At 42.3% G+C, this 13,659-nt stretch overlaps 1 protein-coding gene across 6 annotated transcripts in view; it reads left to right on the plus strand.

The window, feature by feature from the left end:
• Positions 1 to 13,659, plus strand: part of LOC126335549 (ankyrin repeat and fibronectin type-III domain-containing protein 1) — a 643,576-nt gene that overhangs the window by 263,810 nt on the left and 366,107 nt on the right. Inside the window, exon 1 of one of the 6 annotated variants that reach the window (XM_049998945.1) lies at positions 8,698 to 8,717. The exons of the other annotated variants lie outside the window; for them this stretch is intronic. The gene's annotated coding sequence lies outside the window, so the exon portion shown is untranslated. Of the gene's footprint in view, positions 1 to 8,697; positions 8,718 to 13,659 lie in introns of those variants that run through there. 6 annotated transcript variants of the gene reach the window in all.

Below are 13,659 nucleotides of genomic sequence, written 5' to 3' on the forward strand. Positions count from 1 at the left end.
AGGAAGTGGAGAAAATGGTCAATAGATTGCAGTGCAATAAAGCAGTTGGGGTGAATGAAATTAAGTCGGAACATATCAAATACAGTGGAATGTCAGGTATTAAATGGCTACACAGTATAATTGAAATGACCTGGGAGTCGGGACAGGTTCCATCAGACTGGAAAAAAGCAGTAATCACACCAGTCTTTAAACATGGAAACAGAAAAGATTGTAACAACTACAGAGGTATCTCTTTAATCAGCGTTGTGGGTAAAATCTTCTCAGGTATTGTTGAAAGGAAAGTGCGAGTATTAGTTGAGGACCAATTGGATGGAAATCAGTGTGGGTTTAGGCCTCCTAGAGGTTGTCAGGGCCAGATCTTTAGCTTACGGCAAGGAATGGAGAAGTGTTATGAGTGGAACAGGGAATTGTATCTATACTTTATAGATCTAGAAAAGACATATGACCGGCTTCCTAGGAAGAAGTTATTGTCTGTTCTACGAGATTATGGAATAGGAGGCAAACTTTTGCAAGCAATTAAAGGTCTTTACATGGGTAGTCAGGCAGCATTTAGAGTTGACGGTAAACTGAGTTCATGGTTCAGAGTAGTTTCAGGGGTAAGACAAGGCTGCAACCTGTCTCCACTGTTGTTCATATTATTTATGGATCATATGTTGAAAACAATAGACTGACTGGGTGAGATTAAGATATGTGAACACAAAATAAGCAGTCTTGCATTTGCGGATGACTTAGTTGTGATGGCAGATTCGATTGAAACTTTGCAAAGTAATATTTCAGAGCTAATTCAGAAATGTAAGGACTATGGTATGAAGATTAGCATCTCCAAAACGAAAGTAATGTCAGTGGGAAAGAAATATATACGGACTGAGTGCCAAATAGGAGGAACAAAGATAGAACAGGTGGACGGTTTCAAGTACTTAGGATGCATATTCTCACAGGATGGCAACATAGTGAAAGAACTGGAAGCCAGGTGTAGCAAAGCTAACGCAGTGAGCGCTCAGCTGCGATCTACTCTCTTCTGCAAGAAGGAAGTCAGTACCAAGACTAAGTTATGTGTGCACCGTTCAATCTTTCGACCAACTTTGTTGTATGGGAGCGAAAGCTGGGTGGATTCAGGTTACCTTATCAACATGGTTGAGGTTACGGATATGAAAGTAGCTAGGATGATTGCAGGTACTAGTAGATGGGAACAATGGCAGGAGGGTGTCCATAATGAGGAAATCAAAGAAAAACTGGGAATGAACTCTATAGATGTAGCAGTCAGGGCGAACAGGCTTAGATGGTGGGGTCATGTTACACGCACGGGAGAAGCAAGGTTACCCAAGAGACTCATGGGTTCAGCAGTAGAGGGTAGGAGGAGTCGGGGCAGACCAAGGAGAAGGTACCTGGATTCGGTTAAGAATGATTTTGAAGTAAAAGGTTTAACATCAGAAGAGGCACCAATGTTAGCAGTGAATAGGGGATCATGGAGGAATTTTATAAGGGGGGCTATGCTCCAGACTGAACGCTGAAAGGCATAATCAGTCTTAAATGATGATGATGACTGAGTGTCACGTATGAATCAATTAGTACAGCCTCTGTGCTAGAGTCTGCAAGCTAGACACTAACTCATGCACTCAGCTATTTAGCGCCATCCACAGAGCACAATGCCGGTTGCTTCCTCTGTACTGACACAATGCATCTGCTGTGCAATTTGCATTGAGTGAATCAACGGGCGTTGGTTTGGAATGTCAAACGATGTTCGCACTGTACTTCATACTAATTTCTTCTTGTCCGCATTCATGAACTGACTTGCTTCAAAATAGAGAACACATGTCATCATACTCTTGTACAGTTGCTGCGTATCCTACTTCATAAGCTCAGACATTCTCGCCTTTAAGGGGCACTTCTCGAGCCTGGGAAGCGAAAATAAAAGCTTGTGAAAAAGGGGCAGAACGCAAGCATATTGTACCACAAAATGTTAGTAAATAATCCATTAAATATTATAATTGTCTGTCCGTTTATGTCTGCATAATCTAGCCCACGGGTGGCTAAGAATTCGGTTTGCGAGGTGTGCCCTAGCACGAATGCCAGAGCGCTCAACCCGGCTAGCACACTTGTGCCACTGCCATGCCGCCCTGTCAGAGCCTGAGGTGGGGGAAGAGGGGAAACTGCGAACGCGACGCATTTTAATGGGAATGCAATCTCCGTGCGTACAAATTAGTTTTATATTTCACATTTCTCGACAACACGGATCGCAAACAAAATAAATTTTCAGTATTGTTTAATTGTTTTTGTCGTGCTGAAGACGTAATATTTTTTGTTGAATCTGAGTATGCCTGGTTAGGTGTAAGAGAGGGCCTGAAGGTCCTAATCTTACCAAGTAAAATAAATGCATAAATAAAATCAATAAATAATATTTTTATCTGGTACGCACTGCTGGCGTACGGACATACATAGACAGTTTAACAGGTTTTTGCACTAAGGTTGGCCGGCCGCGGTGGTCTCGCGGTTCTAGGCGCGCAGTCCGGAATCTTGCGACTGCTACGGTCGCAGGTTCGAATCCTGTCTCGGCCATGGATGTGTGTGATGTCCTTAGGTTAGTTAGGTTTAAGTAGTTCTAAGTTCTAGGGGACTAATGATCACAGCAGTTGGGTCCCATAGTGCTCAGAGCCATTTGAACCTTTTTTTTTTTTTTTTGCACTAAGGTTGCCATGTAATCGTGACTTAATTAGTTCCATGATAAAAAAAAAAGGTTTTCCAGAGAAGCGTGACGATAGAAATATTGCACCGCTTTTGCAACTTCGTTATGGAGGCGAGGAAATTCGTCCTGCGACAAACAATGCAGGCGTCCTGGCCAGTTTTAATGGAAAAGGATTTGTCTACAAAACGGAAATTACGCTGCCGATGAATGAGTTATATCTCCGAATGCACAGGAGGGCTTTCAACTGAAAGACAAGCGGTCTCAGGCGGCCAGAGTGGCCGAGCGGTTCTAGGCGCTACAGTCTGGAACCGTGCGACCGCAACGGTCGCAGGTTCGAATCCTGCCTCGGTCATGGATGTGTGTGATGTCCTTAGGTTAATTAGGTTTAAGTAGTTCTAAGTTCTAGGGTACTGATGACCTCAGAAGTTAAGACCCATAATGCTCAGAGCCATTTGAACCATTTAAGCCAAGCGGTCTCGAAAATAACTCGAGAACATATGTAAGACTGACAGTTCAGCAAAACTATCCTTGCAGTTCTTTCAGATCCACAATGAATTATTCAAATAACGCGTTTTCTTTAACGCCAATGAGCTTAGGGAACTGAACTGTGTTTTACAGAATTTATCCCTTCTACAATCCAATTTTTATTGAATGCAACCCCATCAAACCAGAAACAAGCTGTTTCTCACTTTGCAAAGTTCTACTGTGGACACTGTGCAGTCACGTCCATTCCGGATGTAGTAATTATATATATATATATATATATATATATATATATATATATATATATATATATATATATATATATATATTTTGCCCTGATTATAAAAATTTATAACAGAACAACCGTTTGACATAATAATTTGCATACTAGTTTTTTTAAGACCACTTACGCCAGTAAACCTTCGGTGTGCTCCTTTGGTAGCTCGGAGAATGTCGAGGCGGTACTGCAGTTCCCGCCAGGTGTTTCGTAACAAGTGTTCTGTCACACACAGTACCCACATCAACTTGTATCCCAGCCTTCAGTTCATCGATGTCAACAACTGGTGTGACGAAGACTCTGTTCTTGATATAGCCCCAGAAAAAAAAGTCAAAGGGCGTAATGTCTGGAGAGCGGGTTGGCCAAGGTGTTGGATCGTTCCTTCCAATACACCGATACGGATATTACTCCGCTCTCGAGACATTACGTCCCTTGACTTTTTTTTCTGGGGCTATATCAAGGACAGAGTCTTCGTCACACCAGTTGCTGACGTCGACGGACTGAAGGCTAGGATAAAAGCTGCTGTGAGTACTGTGACAGAAAACGTGTTACGAAACACCTGGTGGGAATTGGAATACCGCCTCGATTTTCTCCGAGCCACCAAGGGAGCACACCAAAGGTTTACTAACGTAAGTGGCCTTAAAAAAACTAGTAACACTAACCTATGTAACGGCATTAAATGTATATTATTATGTCAAACTGTTATTCTGTAATAGATTGTTATAATTAGGACAAGACTTTGTCCTCATCCTGTATATAAAGTGTTCATACTCTTCTGTGAGTTTCATCGAAAACTGTTCCAACTGGCAGTGGAATAATGTGTGCGCCTAAAGAAATTTTACTATTTATGCGCCGTCCGTGGTGGCCGAACGGTTCTAGCCCCTTCAGTCCGGAACCGCGCGACTGCTCCTGTCGCAGGTTTGAATCCTGCCTCGGGCATGGATGTGTGTGATGTCCTTAGTTAGGTTTAAGTAGTTCTAAGTCTAGGGGACTGATGACCTCAGATGTTAAGTTCCATTGTGCTTACAGCCATGTGAACCATTTCACTATTTATGCCACTAATTTCTTCACGTGCTCCATGCCTACAAATTTAGCACCACAAAGTGCTTCTTAACGTACGGAACAATGAAGCACGTTTGTCGATAGTTGTAACTTTTTTGCTCCTAGGTCGCCAACTGAAAGTTTAAATTGTTTCTATATTGTATTGTAATGTCGTTTCATAGCAAATTTGCAGTCGTCATCGATTATGCGACTCTCTTCTGTCATTCCCATTCAGTTTTAAAGGCTTATGCCGATAGATCGCTACATGGTCTCTTTTTGCCCAAGTAGCCTTTGGACCTGTGAATGTCTTTCATACTAAAAGCAAATAGCGAAGGGTGAACAGGCATGACACTACGATTTTGCCGAGCTAAAGAGAGTTGTACCGAACAAAATACGCCACACCGCAATACTGGATGAAATGTGGCGCCGTACACCGGGTACTTCCAATAAGGACAGAAAAAAGCCGAGACAGACCGAGCCTCGGCCTGCACGCGTTTCGCACGTCCCATTTGCTTTCATAAACCATAAAAGGAGCTACGTATTTCCTTACCCAGTCTAGTTGGTAGCAACTAACATATACTTGTGTTTACACTTTTATGTGAAATACGAAACCAGTTACTTAAAAGGTTGTCGACTGATATGCTTACCTGTTATCAGAAAACGTTCAGACAGTTACACAGTAGCGTCACGAAAAGCTGAGAATGCTGTCGACTGATATGCTTACCTGCAATCGGGAAACGTTCAGATAGTTATACAGTAGTAGAACCACGAAAAGCTCGATAAGATTTCGCGTGTCTCTGTAACAACAGCGTTCTGAAGACATTTTGAGTGTATGGAAACGTTCCACTTTTTTTTCTCATGCATGAAAATGTAACAAACCATCCTAAATTAGTTATTTGCAACGTTTTTTAGTTACCTCTCAGCATCCTTTAGAATTCGAAAAAATGATAATTCCGGATAATATTTTTGATTGCTCTACAATTTATAGCGCCACAAAAACTCCGAAACAGGACCACATTTGCATTTTAACGTGCTTCTGCAGTCTATATATACTATACAGTATCATTTCACTTTATGTTTGTACTTTCCAGCCGCTTGTCAGCGCTGCAGTAGCGAAGTTAAAAAAAAACTGTGGGCGTTTTGCATCTCATTACCTCGGAATCTGTCCACACTATTAAAAACATTAGACAGGTCACGTAAAATACCACCCGGTGGTATTTTGTTACTTAATGCTTGTGAAATTTGGCGAGCGAACGTTTAAATGGCAGTCTCGGTAGAGCAACAGTTCTGAAATGCAAACTATGTTTGACTTAGGATATCCTTGTTGCTCAGGTGGGATACTATTCTAGAATACATTTTGGGAAACGATGTCGGTAGTGAAATAGGCCGTTTTCCTACCACCTTTCTTACAGAGGGGCTTAATAATCACATATCTGAATCTCCCTGGAGAAATATCCTGACTTAGTGGTGAGTTACGTATTTCAGATAAGACAGGACAGTTGCGGATAAATGTTTCTCGGATATCTTGCCGAGTCAGATTTGTTTGCCAACACAAGCTTGCATCACTTCCCCTGCCCGTCATCTTCAGGAGTTAACTGACTCCATGACGTAATTCGCCCAACTACATACGGATGTACAACACGGCCTGCTACAACGACGGTTGACTCCTGTCCATAACGACACAGGAAGTTCTTGGAAACAAGAGTTTACCAACAAAAATGACGCTGCATAAAACCAGAAACACATTTATCCAAGAACATTGCCACGATAAATTTACGTTCGCATAAGGATGATTTTTGTTCGAAGGTGCACACTTCCAGGCAGTCTGGAGAAATCACTGCCTGTTCTTGGGTCACTTTTAAAACGAAGTCATCCAGAAGTACAACGAAATCAGTTTTATCCATTTCTTATAAAAGCCTGAACTCTTGTTCTCGCGATCGCCATAAGCATGTAAACGCGCAACCGTCAATATTCGCAGTATTTTGTCCTTGCTCACACCACCTCCGTGTCACGCTGAGAAATATCTGAACGCCACTGTTCTTAAACGCAAATTCACATAAACCGCAAAATTCCTCTTCCGAGCCAAGTGTGTGCCTGGCACAACAACGGTGTTTCTCGAGCGAAGTATTGCAACAGCAAACCCTTTTGCCAGTAGAGTCTGTTGCATCGAATAGCTGGTATAACAGACGAACTAAGTTGTGCCTTTCTGGCTATACAAGTCGTAGACATCCAGGGCAATTCGCTCTCACTGCACGAAAACGCTAAATTTTTTCAAAGACCTCTGCATATAGCTACCAAAGTTGCTGCAGTAGATTAGATTAGATTAATACTTGTTCCATAGATCATGAATACGACACTTCGTAATGATGTGGAACGTGTCAGGTTAATGAAAGATGTCTGTACAAGATATTACATTACACAAAATATTGAATGACACTAATGCTTAAGTTAGTTTTTTTCCCCTCTCTTAATTTATATCTAAAAATTCAGCCAATGAGTAGAAGGAGTTGTCATCTAGAAATTCTTTTAATTTATTTTTAAATGTTGGTTGACTATCTGTCAGGCTTTTGATGCTGTTTGGTAGGTGACCAAAGACTTTTGTGGCAGCATAATTTACCCCCTTCTGTGCCAAAGTCAGATTTAACCCTGCATAGTGAAGATCATCCTTTCTCCTGGTGTTATAGCTATGCACACTGCTATTACTTTTGAACTGGGCTGGATTATTAACAACAAATTTCATAAGTGAATATATATACTGTGAGGTTACTGTGAGGGTCCCTAGATCCTTAAATAGATGTCTGCAAGATGACCGTGGGTGGGCTCCAGCAATTATTCTGATTACACGTTTTTGAGCAATGAATTCTTTTCTACTCAACGATGAATTACCCCAGAATATGATACCGTGCGAAAGCAGTGAATGAAAGTAGGCATAGTAACCTAATTTACTGAGATTCTTATCACCAAAATTTGCAATAACCCTAATAGCATACGTTGCTCAACTCAGACGTTTCAGCAGACCATCAATGTGTTGCTTCCAGTTTCACCTCTCATCAATGGACACACCTAAAAATTTTGAAAATTCTACCTTAGCTACAGACTTCTGTTCAAAGTCTATATTTATTACTGGAGTTGTGCCATTTACTGTACGGGACTGTATATACTGTGTTTTGTCAAAATTTAAAGAGAGTCCGTTTGCTGAGAACCACTTAATAATTTTGTGAAAAACATCATTTACAATTACATCACTTAGTTCTTGGTTTTTGGATGTTATTACTATACTTGTATCATAAGCAAATGAGTGCTCTGGACTAGATTTCACAATAAGATGCGAGAGTTCAGAAAGTGCGCGACGTTTGCTACTAAACGAAAGTTAGTTACCCCTAACAAAGTGTTTACAATTTAGGCACAGTGTTTAGAGGAACTGACAATTGTGTTGGAAGTATTGCAGTGGAAACCGCCTATATCACTGTTTCTCATGTACGCATAACTGGTTTCCACAGGTGTTAGTCATCATAAAACGTCTTGCGGAACATCATTCTATGCACCGGAGCACTTTGTACCTTCTGTTGCAGTAATATTAGTTGTTAGCACGTGAGCGAGTCTTCGATAACGACAGGTGCTAAGTGCTACAGTAATAGCACGAACAGCGGACATTCTGGACCGGGCTGTATAAGAAACAGTAATGTGGACTGCATACGAATACAGTATTTTAAAATATGTAAAGACACCACAGGCATGTTCATTATGAGGTCTAAAAAACTGTTCTAACAGAAGGGTTTGATTATAGATGACGTGTAGATGACGCAGGATGTCAGTCCGCTACGACGGAATGGTTTACGCGTCTGACATTTGAAGAGATGTTATTGCTTCTATAGGAAAAAATTATTTCTTCATCTTATGAAGCATTTCAACGGCATTTTTGTTCCGCACAGGTTTTTAATCTTTCTGTACAAACAAGACTAACACTGATTGTGAAAGGTTTCAGTTAATACTCCATTTTCCATTCGCTCTGAGTAACCCATTAAGTTGCCCTCTTTCTGACTCCGCAGCAAAACATGGCTCAGCTGTGTCCCCGTCGCGAGACATACGTCGCTTGGACGAGCTGAATACAACCGTGTTTTGTTTCGGCTTCTGTTGTTGTGACGTCCGCTGCCGCGCTGGAGAACATGTCTGTTTGTCGCTGCATCTCACTGGCGCTCGCTCTGCGCCTCGGGTGTGCATAAAACTGTCGCAGTGAGTAAACATCCGGGCAGACATTGTCCAGCACGGTTTATGACTTTCGAAATACTTACAGCTGTAGCCAATAAGAAACAAAAAGAGATGGCCCTCTTATTTACATTACTGGCCATTCAAACTGCTACACTGAGAAGAAATGCAGATGATAAACGGGTATTCATTGGACAAATATATTATACTACAACTGACATGTGATTAATTTTCACGCAATTTGGGTGCATAGATCCTAAGAAAACAGCACCCAGAACAACCACCTCTGGCCGCAATAACGGCCTTGATACACCTGGGCATTGAGTCAAACAGAGCTTGGATGGCGTGTACAGGTGCAGCTGCCCATGCAGCTTCAGCTCGATAACACAGTTCACCAAGAGTAGTTCAAAATGGTTCAAATGGCTCTGAACACTATGGGACTTATCTTCTGATGTCATCAGTCCCCTACAACTAAGAACTACTTAAACCTAACTAACTTAAGGACATCTCACACATCCAAGCCCGAGGCAGGATTCGAACCTGCGACCGTAGAGGTCGCGCGGTTCCAGACTGTAGCGCCTAGAACCGCTCGGCCACTTATGCCGGCATCAAGAGTAGTGCCTGGCGTATTGTGAAGAGCCAGTTGCTCGGCCACCATTGACCAGACGTTTTCAATTGGTGAGAGATCAGGTAAATTTGCTAACCAGGGCAGCAGTCGAACATTTTCTGTATCAAGAAAGGCCCGTACAGGAGCTGCTACATGCGCTCGTACATTATCCTGCAGAAATGTAGGGTTTCGCAGGGATCGAATGAAGGGTAGTGCCACTGGTCGTAACACATCTGAAATGTAACGTCCACTGTTCAAAGAGCCGTCATTGCGAACAAGAGGTGACCGAGACGTATAACCAATGGCACCCCATACCATCACGCCGGGTGATACGACAGTATGGCGATGACGAATACACGCTCCCAATGTGCGTTCACCGCGATCTCACCAATCACGGATGCGACCATCATGATGCTGTAAACAGAACCTCGATTCATCCGAAAAAATGACGTTTTGCCATTCGTGCGCCCAGGTTCGTCGTTGAGTACATCATCGCAGGCGCTCCTGTCTGTGATGCAGCATCAAGGGTAACCGCAGCCATGATCTCCGAGCTGATAGTCCATGCTGCTGCAGACGTCGTCGAACTGTTGGTGCAGATGGTTGTTGTCTTGCAAACGTCCCCATCTGTTGACTCAGGGATCGAGACGTGGCTGCACGATCCGTTACAACCATGCGGATAAGATGCCTGTCATCTCGACTGCTAGTGATACGAGGCCGTTGGGATCCAGCACGGCGTTCCGTATAACCCTCCTGAACCCACCGACTCAATATTCTGCTAACAGTCATTGGATCTCGACCAACGCGAGCGGCAATTTCGCGATACGATAAACCGCAATCTCGATAGGCTACAATCCGACCTTTATCAAAGTCGAAAACGTGATGGTACGCATTTCTCCTCCTTACACGAGGCATCACAACAACGTTTCACCAGGCAACGCCGGTCAACTGCTGGTTGTGTATGAGAAATCGGTTGGAAACTTTCCTCATGTCAGCACGTTGTAGGTGTCGCCACCGGCGCCAATCTAATGTGCTCAGAAAAGGTAATCATTTGCGTATCACAGCATATTTTTCCTGTCGGTTAAATTTAGCGTCTATAGCACGTCATCTTCCTGGTGTATCAATTTTAATGGCCACTAGTGTATATTTATGACCGTTACGATCTTACAGTGAAGAACAATTGTGACAAAAAACATTATCCGGAAAAAACTGAAATTGTTATTTTTAACATGGATACTATTCACATATATTGCTAAAGCAAAGGATGATTTATACTTGTAAGTACCACGCACCCTCAAAGCCTTCGCTGCTATACATCTTTTGCTGCCTAACAGTGCACGTAAGCTATGTCTCCGGCACTATTGCCCTATTTCAAAGATTTGACCCTTAAATGAAGTAGCCATGCGAACTTAATACAGTTAACGAAATATGCGTTAGTGAGAGAACATTCATAGCGCAACGCGTGTTAAAGTAAGACAAAATTGTAACCAACTTTTTCAACCGTCCTAATACAACCTATTAGGGTGAATGCGCCTTTTCCCATAGAAAATACCGGTGTAATGCAGATGGGGCGACCTTTAATGTGACCTAATGCCTGATAACAAAGTCATGAATTGCTGAAAAGTAATGTCTAGAATTCTTCATAACTGCAACACGTTTGTCGAAGTTCTCTGCGACTGGCGACTTACCTCATTGGGCTCAAAAGCGCTTAGAAAACCAGTAAATATTTCCTCTGCTGAAGGCGGGTTATAGTGGCATGGATTCTGCTGAAGGTAATTCGTTTATAGTAAGTTGTGCTCACACCTGCTACTTCTCGGAATTAAGGCTAAGTGACACGTGTGCCACCGACTCCATGGTTTCGTAAACTGAAAGAATTATATCAGGAGAAAGGAATGCATTAGAACTTTCAAAGCAGTTTCAATTATTGTACAAAATAAACTCGGAAATTCCTGCATCTTATGTGCAGATGTCCACAATCGGACCACATGTTTGTACAAAGATAACACATTCACAAAAGCGCAAAACAACCCAAGACGTTTTCCTGCCCCATAATACTGTCAGCAGAGTGGGAAAGTAACGTGAAATTCGGCCTATATCCGCGACTGACTCAATGAACGGCCGGTATTGATCCTTCCACAAATGAACAAATTCTCCACCGGAAAAAAGTAAGCCAACATTACGTTCGTGGAGACACAAGTACACATATAAAACCAAACGAAATGTAATCACGGCAAGGCAGCGCAATCATTAACATTCTCAACAAAAATTCATGGTAAATGTTGTTGAACAATGCCCGTCTCAAATACTTCACAAGACTAGAGTTGTTGTTGTTGTTGTCTTCAGTCCTGAGACTGGTTTGATGCAGCTCTCCATGCTACTCTATCCTGTGCAAGCTGCTTCATCTCCCAGTACCTACTGCAACCTACATCCTTCTGTGAATTTTTATTAAGTCGCTGGCTTACAGCGAGATGTAAATAGCGTCCACAGGAACTATACCCATTAAAGACACGCTTGTTTACTTAGTAGGCATTGCGAAGTAAACACCTTTCATTCCAGTTTCAAGTATTGCGAGGAAGGAAGAAAGAGTAAGTGTGCTCTATCCGCATATACGGGGGACAAGCGAACTGACCACCTAGTACCCCGATTGGTTGACTTCAAATGGCTCTGAGCACAATGAGACTTAACTTCTTTGCTCATCAGTCCCCTAGAACTTAGAACTACTTAAACCTAACTAACCTAAGGACATCACACACATCCACGCCCGACGCAGGATTCGAACCTTCGACCGCAGCGGTCGCGCGGTTCCCGACTTTGGCGCCTAGAACCACTCGGCCACTCCTCCTAGAACCGCTCGGCCACTCCGGCCGGTGACAAGGCTCTGCCTCCAAAGTATCGTTTGCAGATAACGCTGCACAAGCCCCTACCACGCCTTATCAGAGAAATGAGGCAAGTGTTCCCGAATTGAAAACCGCCAATCGCAGGGACAAATTTGAAAGGATATGAGAGACAAGGAAAGGAAACCGAAGGACCAAATAAAAGGTGTTTTCTTCGCAATTGCTACTGAATAATCAAGTGTGTATTTAATGAATATAGTTTCCTAAATTTCTGTAATATGTCGCTATCAAAAGACGGGAAGTAATAGATAGTTGCTCAAGAAAGTAGGGTTCGTATGGCAAGCAGAAGCGAAATTGTGTCAAGTTAACGATTCAAGATACTTGCATGAAACTCGTGAAGTAGCAAATATTGAGAGTATCTTATCATTCACTAAGTTTTTTTCTGTTTCGGTTCCGGTTTAATATTCCTTGCACCTATCTTTTGCTCTTACGTTTCAGCATGTAATTTATTTATTTTAATTTGTCATAATTTTTCTCCCTTCCTTTCCACAATTTTATCGTATTTTTCCTTCAAGTATCTTGGACATGAATGATTGTAATTTCCAATCGAACTTGAACCAGCCACTTTATTATCACGCTTTTATCTAACAACAGGCCTACAGAGTCCTTACGAACTATATATCTGCATCGGTTATTTCATTGTATATGCAATATTTTACCCGATATTTGGCATCATTTACTAAGTCCATACACAGCGTTGCGCTGCAAATGGCGGTTTCAATAAGGGGACGCTACATTGGCGCCACTGAGCGGTCTAGTTATTTTTACTTATTCTGTGGCGCTGCATAACCAAAGATGAGACTGTGTTAGCAGACGGAACATAGACAATGTAGTCTTTGTATTGTACAAGACGGCTTTCAGCTCCAGTTCATGGAGCAATAAACGAATGTTGGCAATCGACAGGGTTCTCTTTGAGTACAATAAAATGGAATGTTTAAATGAACACCGAGCCTTTTGACTATATTGTTGTTTATTTAACTACGACGCAGGTTTCGGCCGTTTATGCCATTTTCAAGCGATTGGGTTTATGTCATTAACATATATTGCAGGACATCAAGCTCAAAATTGGCCAAAACAAAACGAAAGTCCAGACGTAAAATCATCATGTTACCAAAAAGGTCAAAAAATAATAGTTGGAGCACGTCGTATTTAATAAAAACACGTTTACTTTGAAATATGAGAGATGTCCAAGACATGTGTTCAAAATGGTTCAAATGGCTCTGAGCACTATGGGACTCAACTGCTGTGGTCATTAGTCCCCTAGAACTTAGAACTACTTAAACCTAACTAACCTAAGGACATCACACACATCCACGCCCGAGGCAGGATTCGAACCTGCGACCGTAGCAGTCGCACGGCTCCGGACTGGGCGCCTAGAACCGCGAGACCACCGCGGCCGGCAAGACATGTGTTCGTCTTTTATGTCCAAGACTTATGTTCTTCTGCGTTAGTCATTATCGTACATACGTTC

The sequence above is a fragment of the Schistocerca gregaria genome, chromosome 2, assembly GCF_023897955.1.
Source record: "Schistocerca gregaria isolate iqSchGreg1 chromosome 2, iqSchGreg1.2, whole genome shotgun sequence".
In the NCBI taxonomy this organism is placed as follows: domain Eukaryota; kingdom Metazoa; phylum Arthropoda; class Insecta; order Orthoptera; family Acrididae; genus Schistocerca; species Schistocerca gregaria.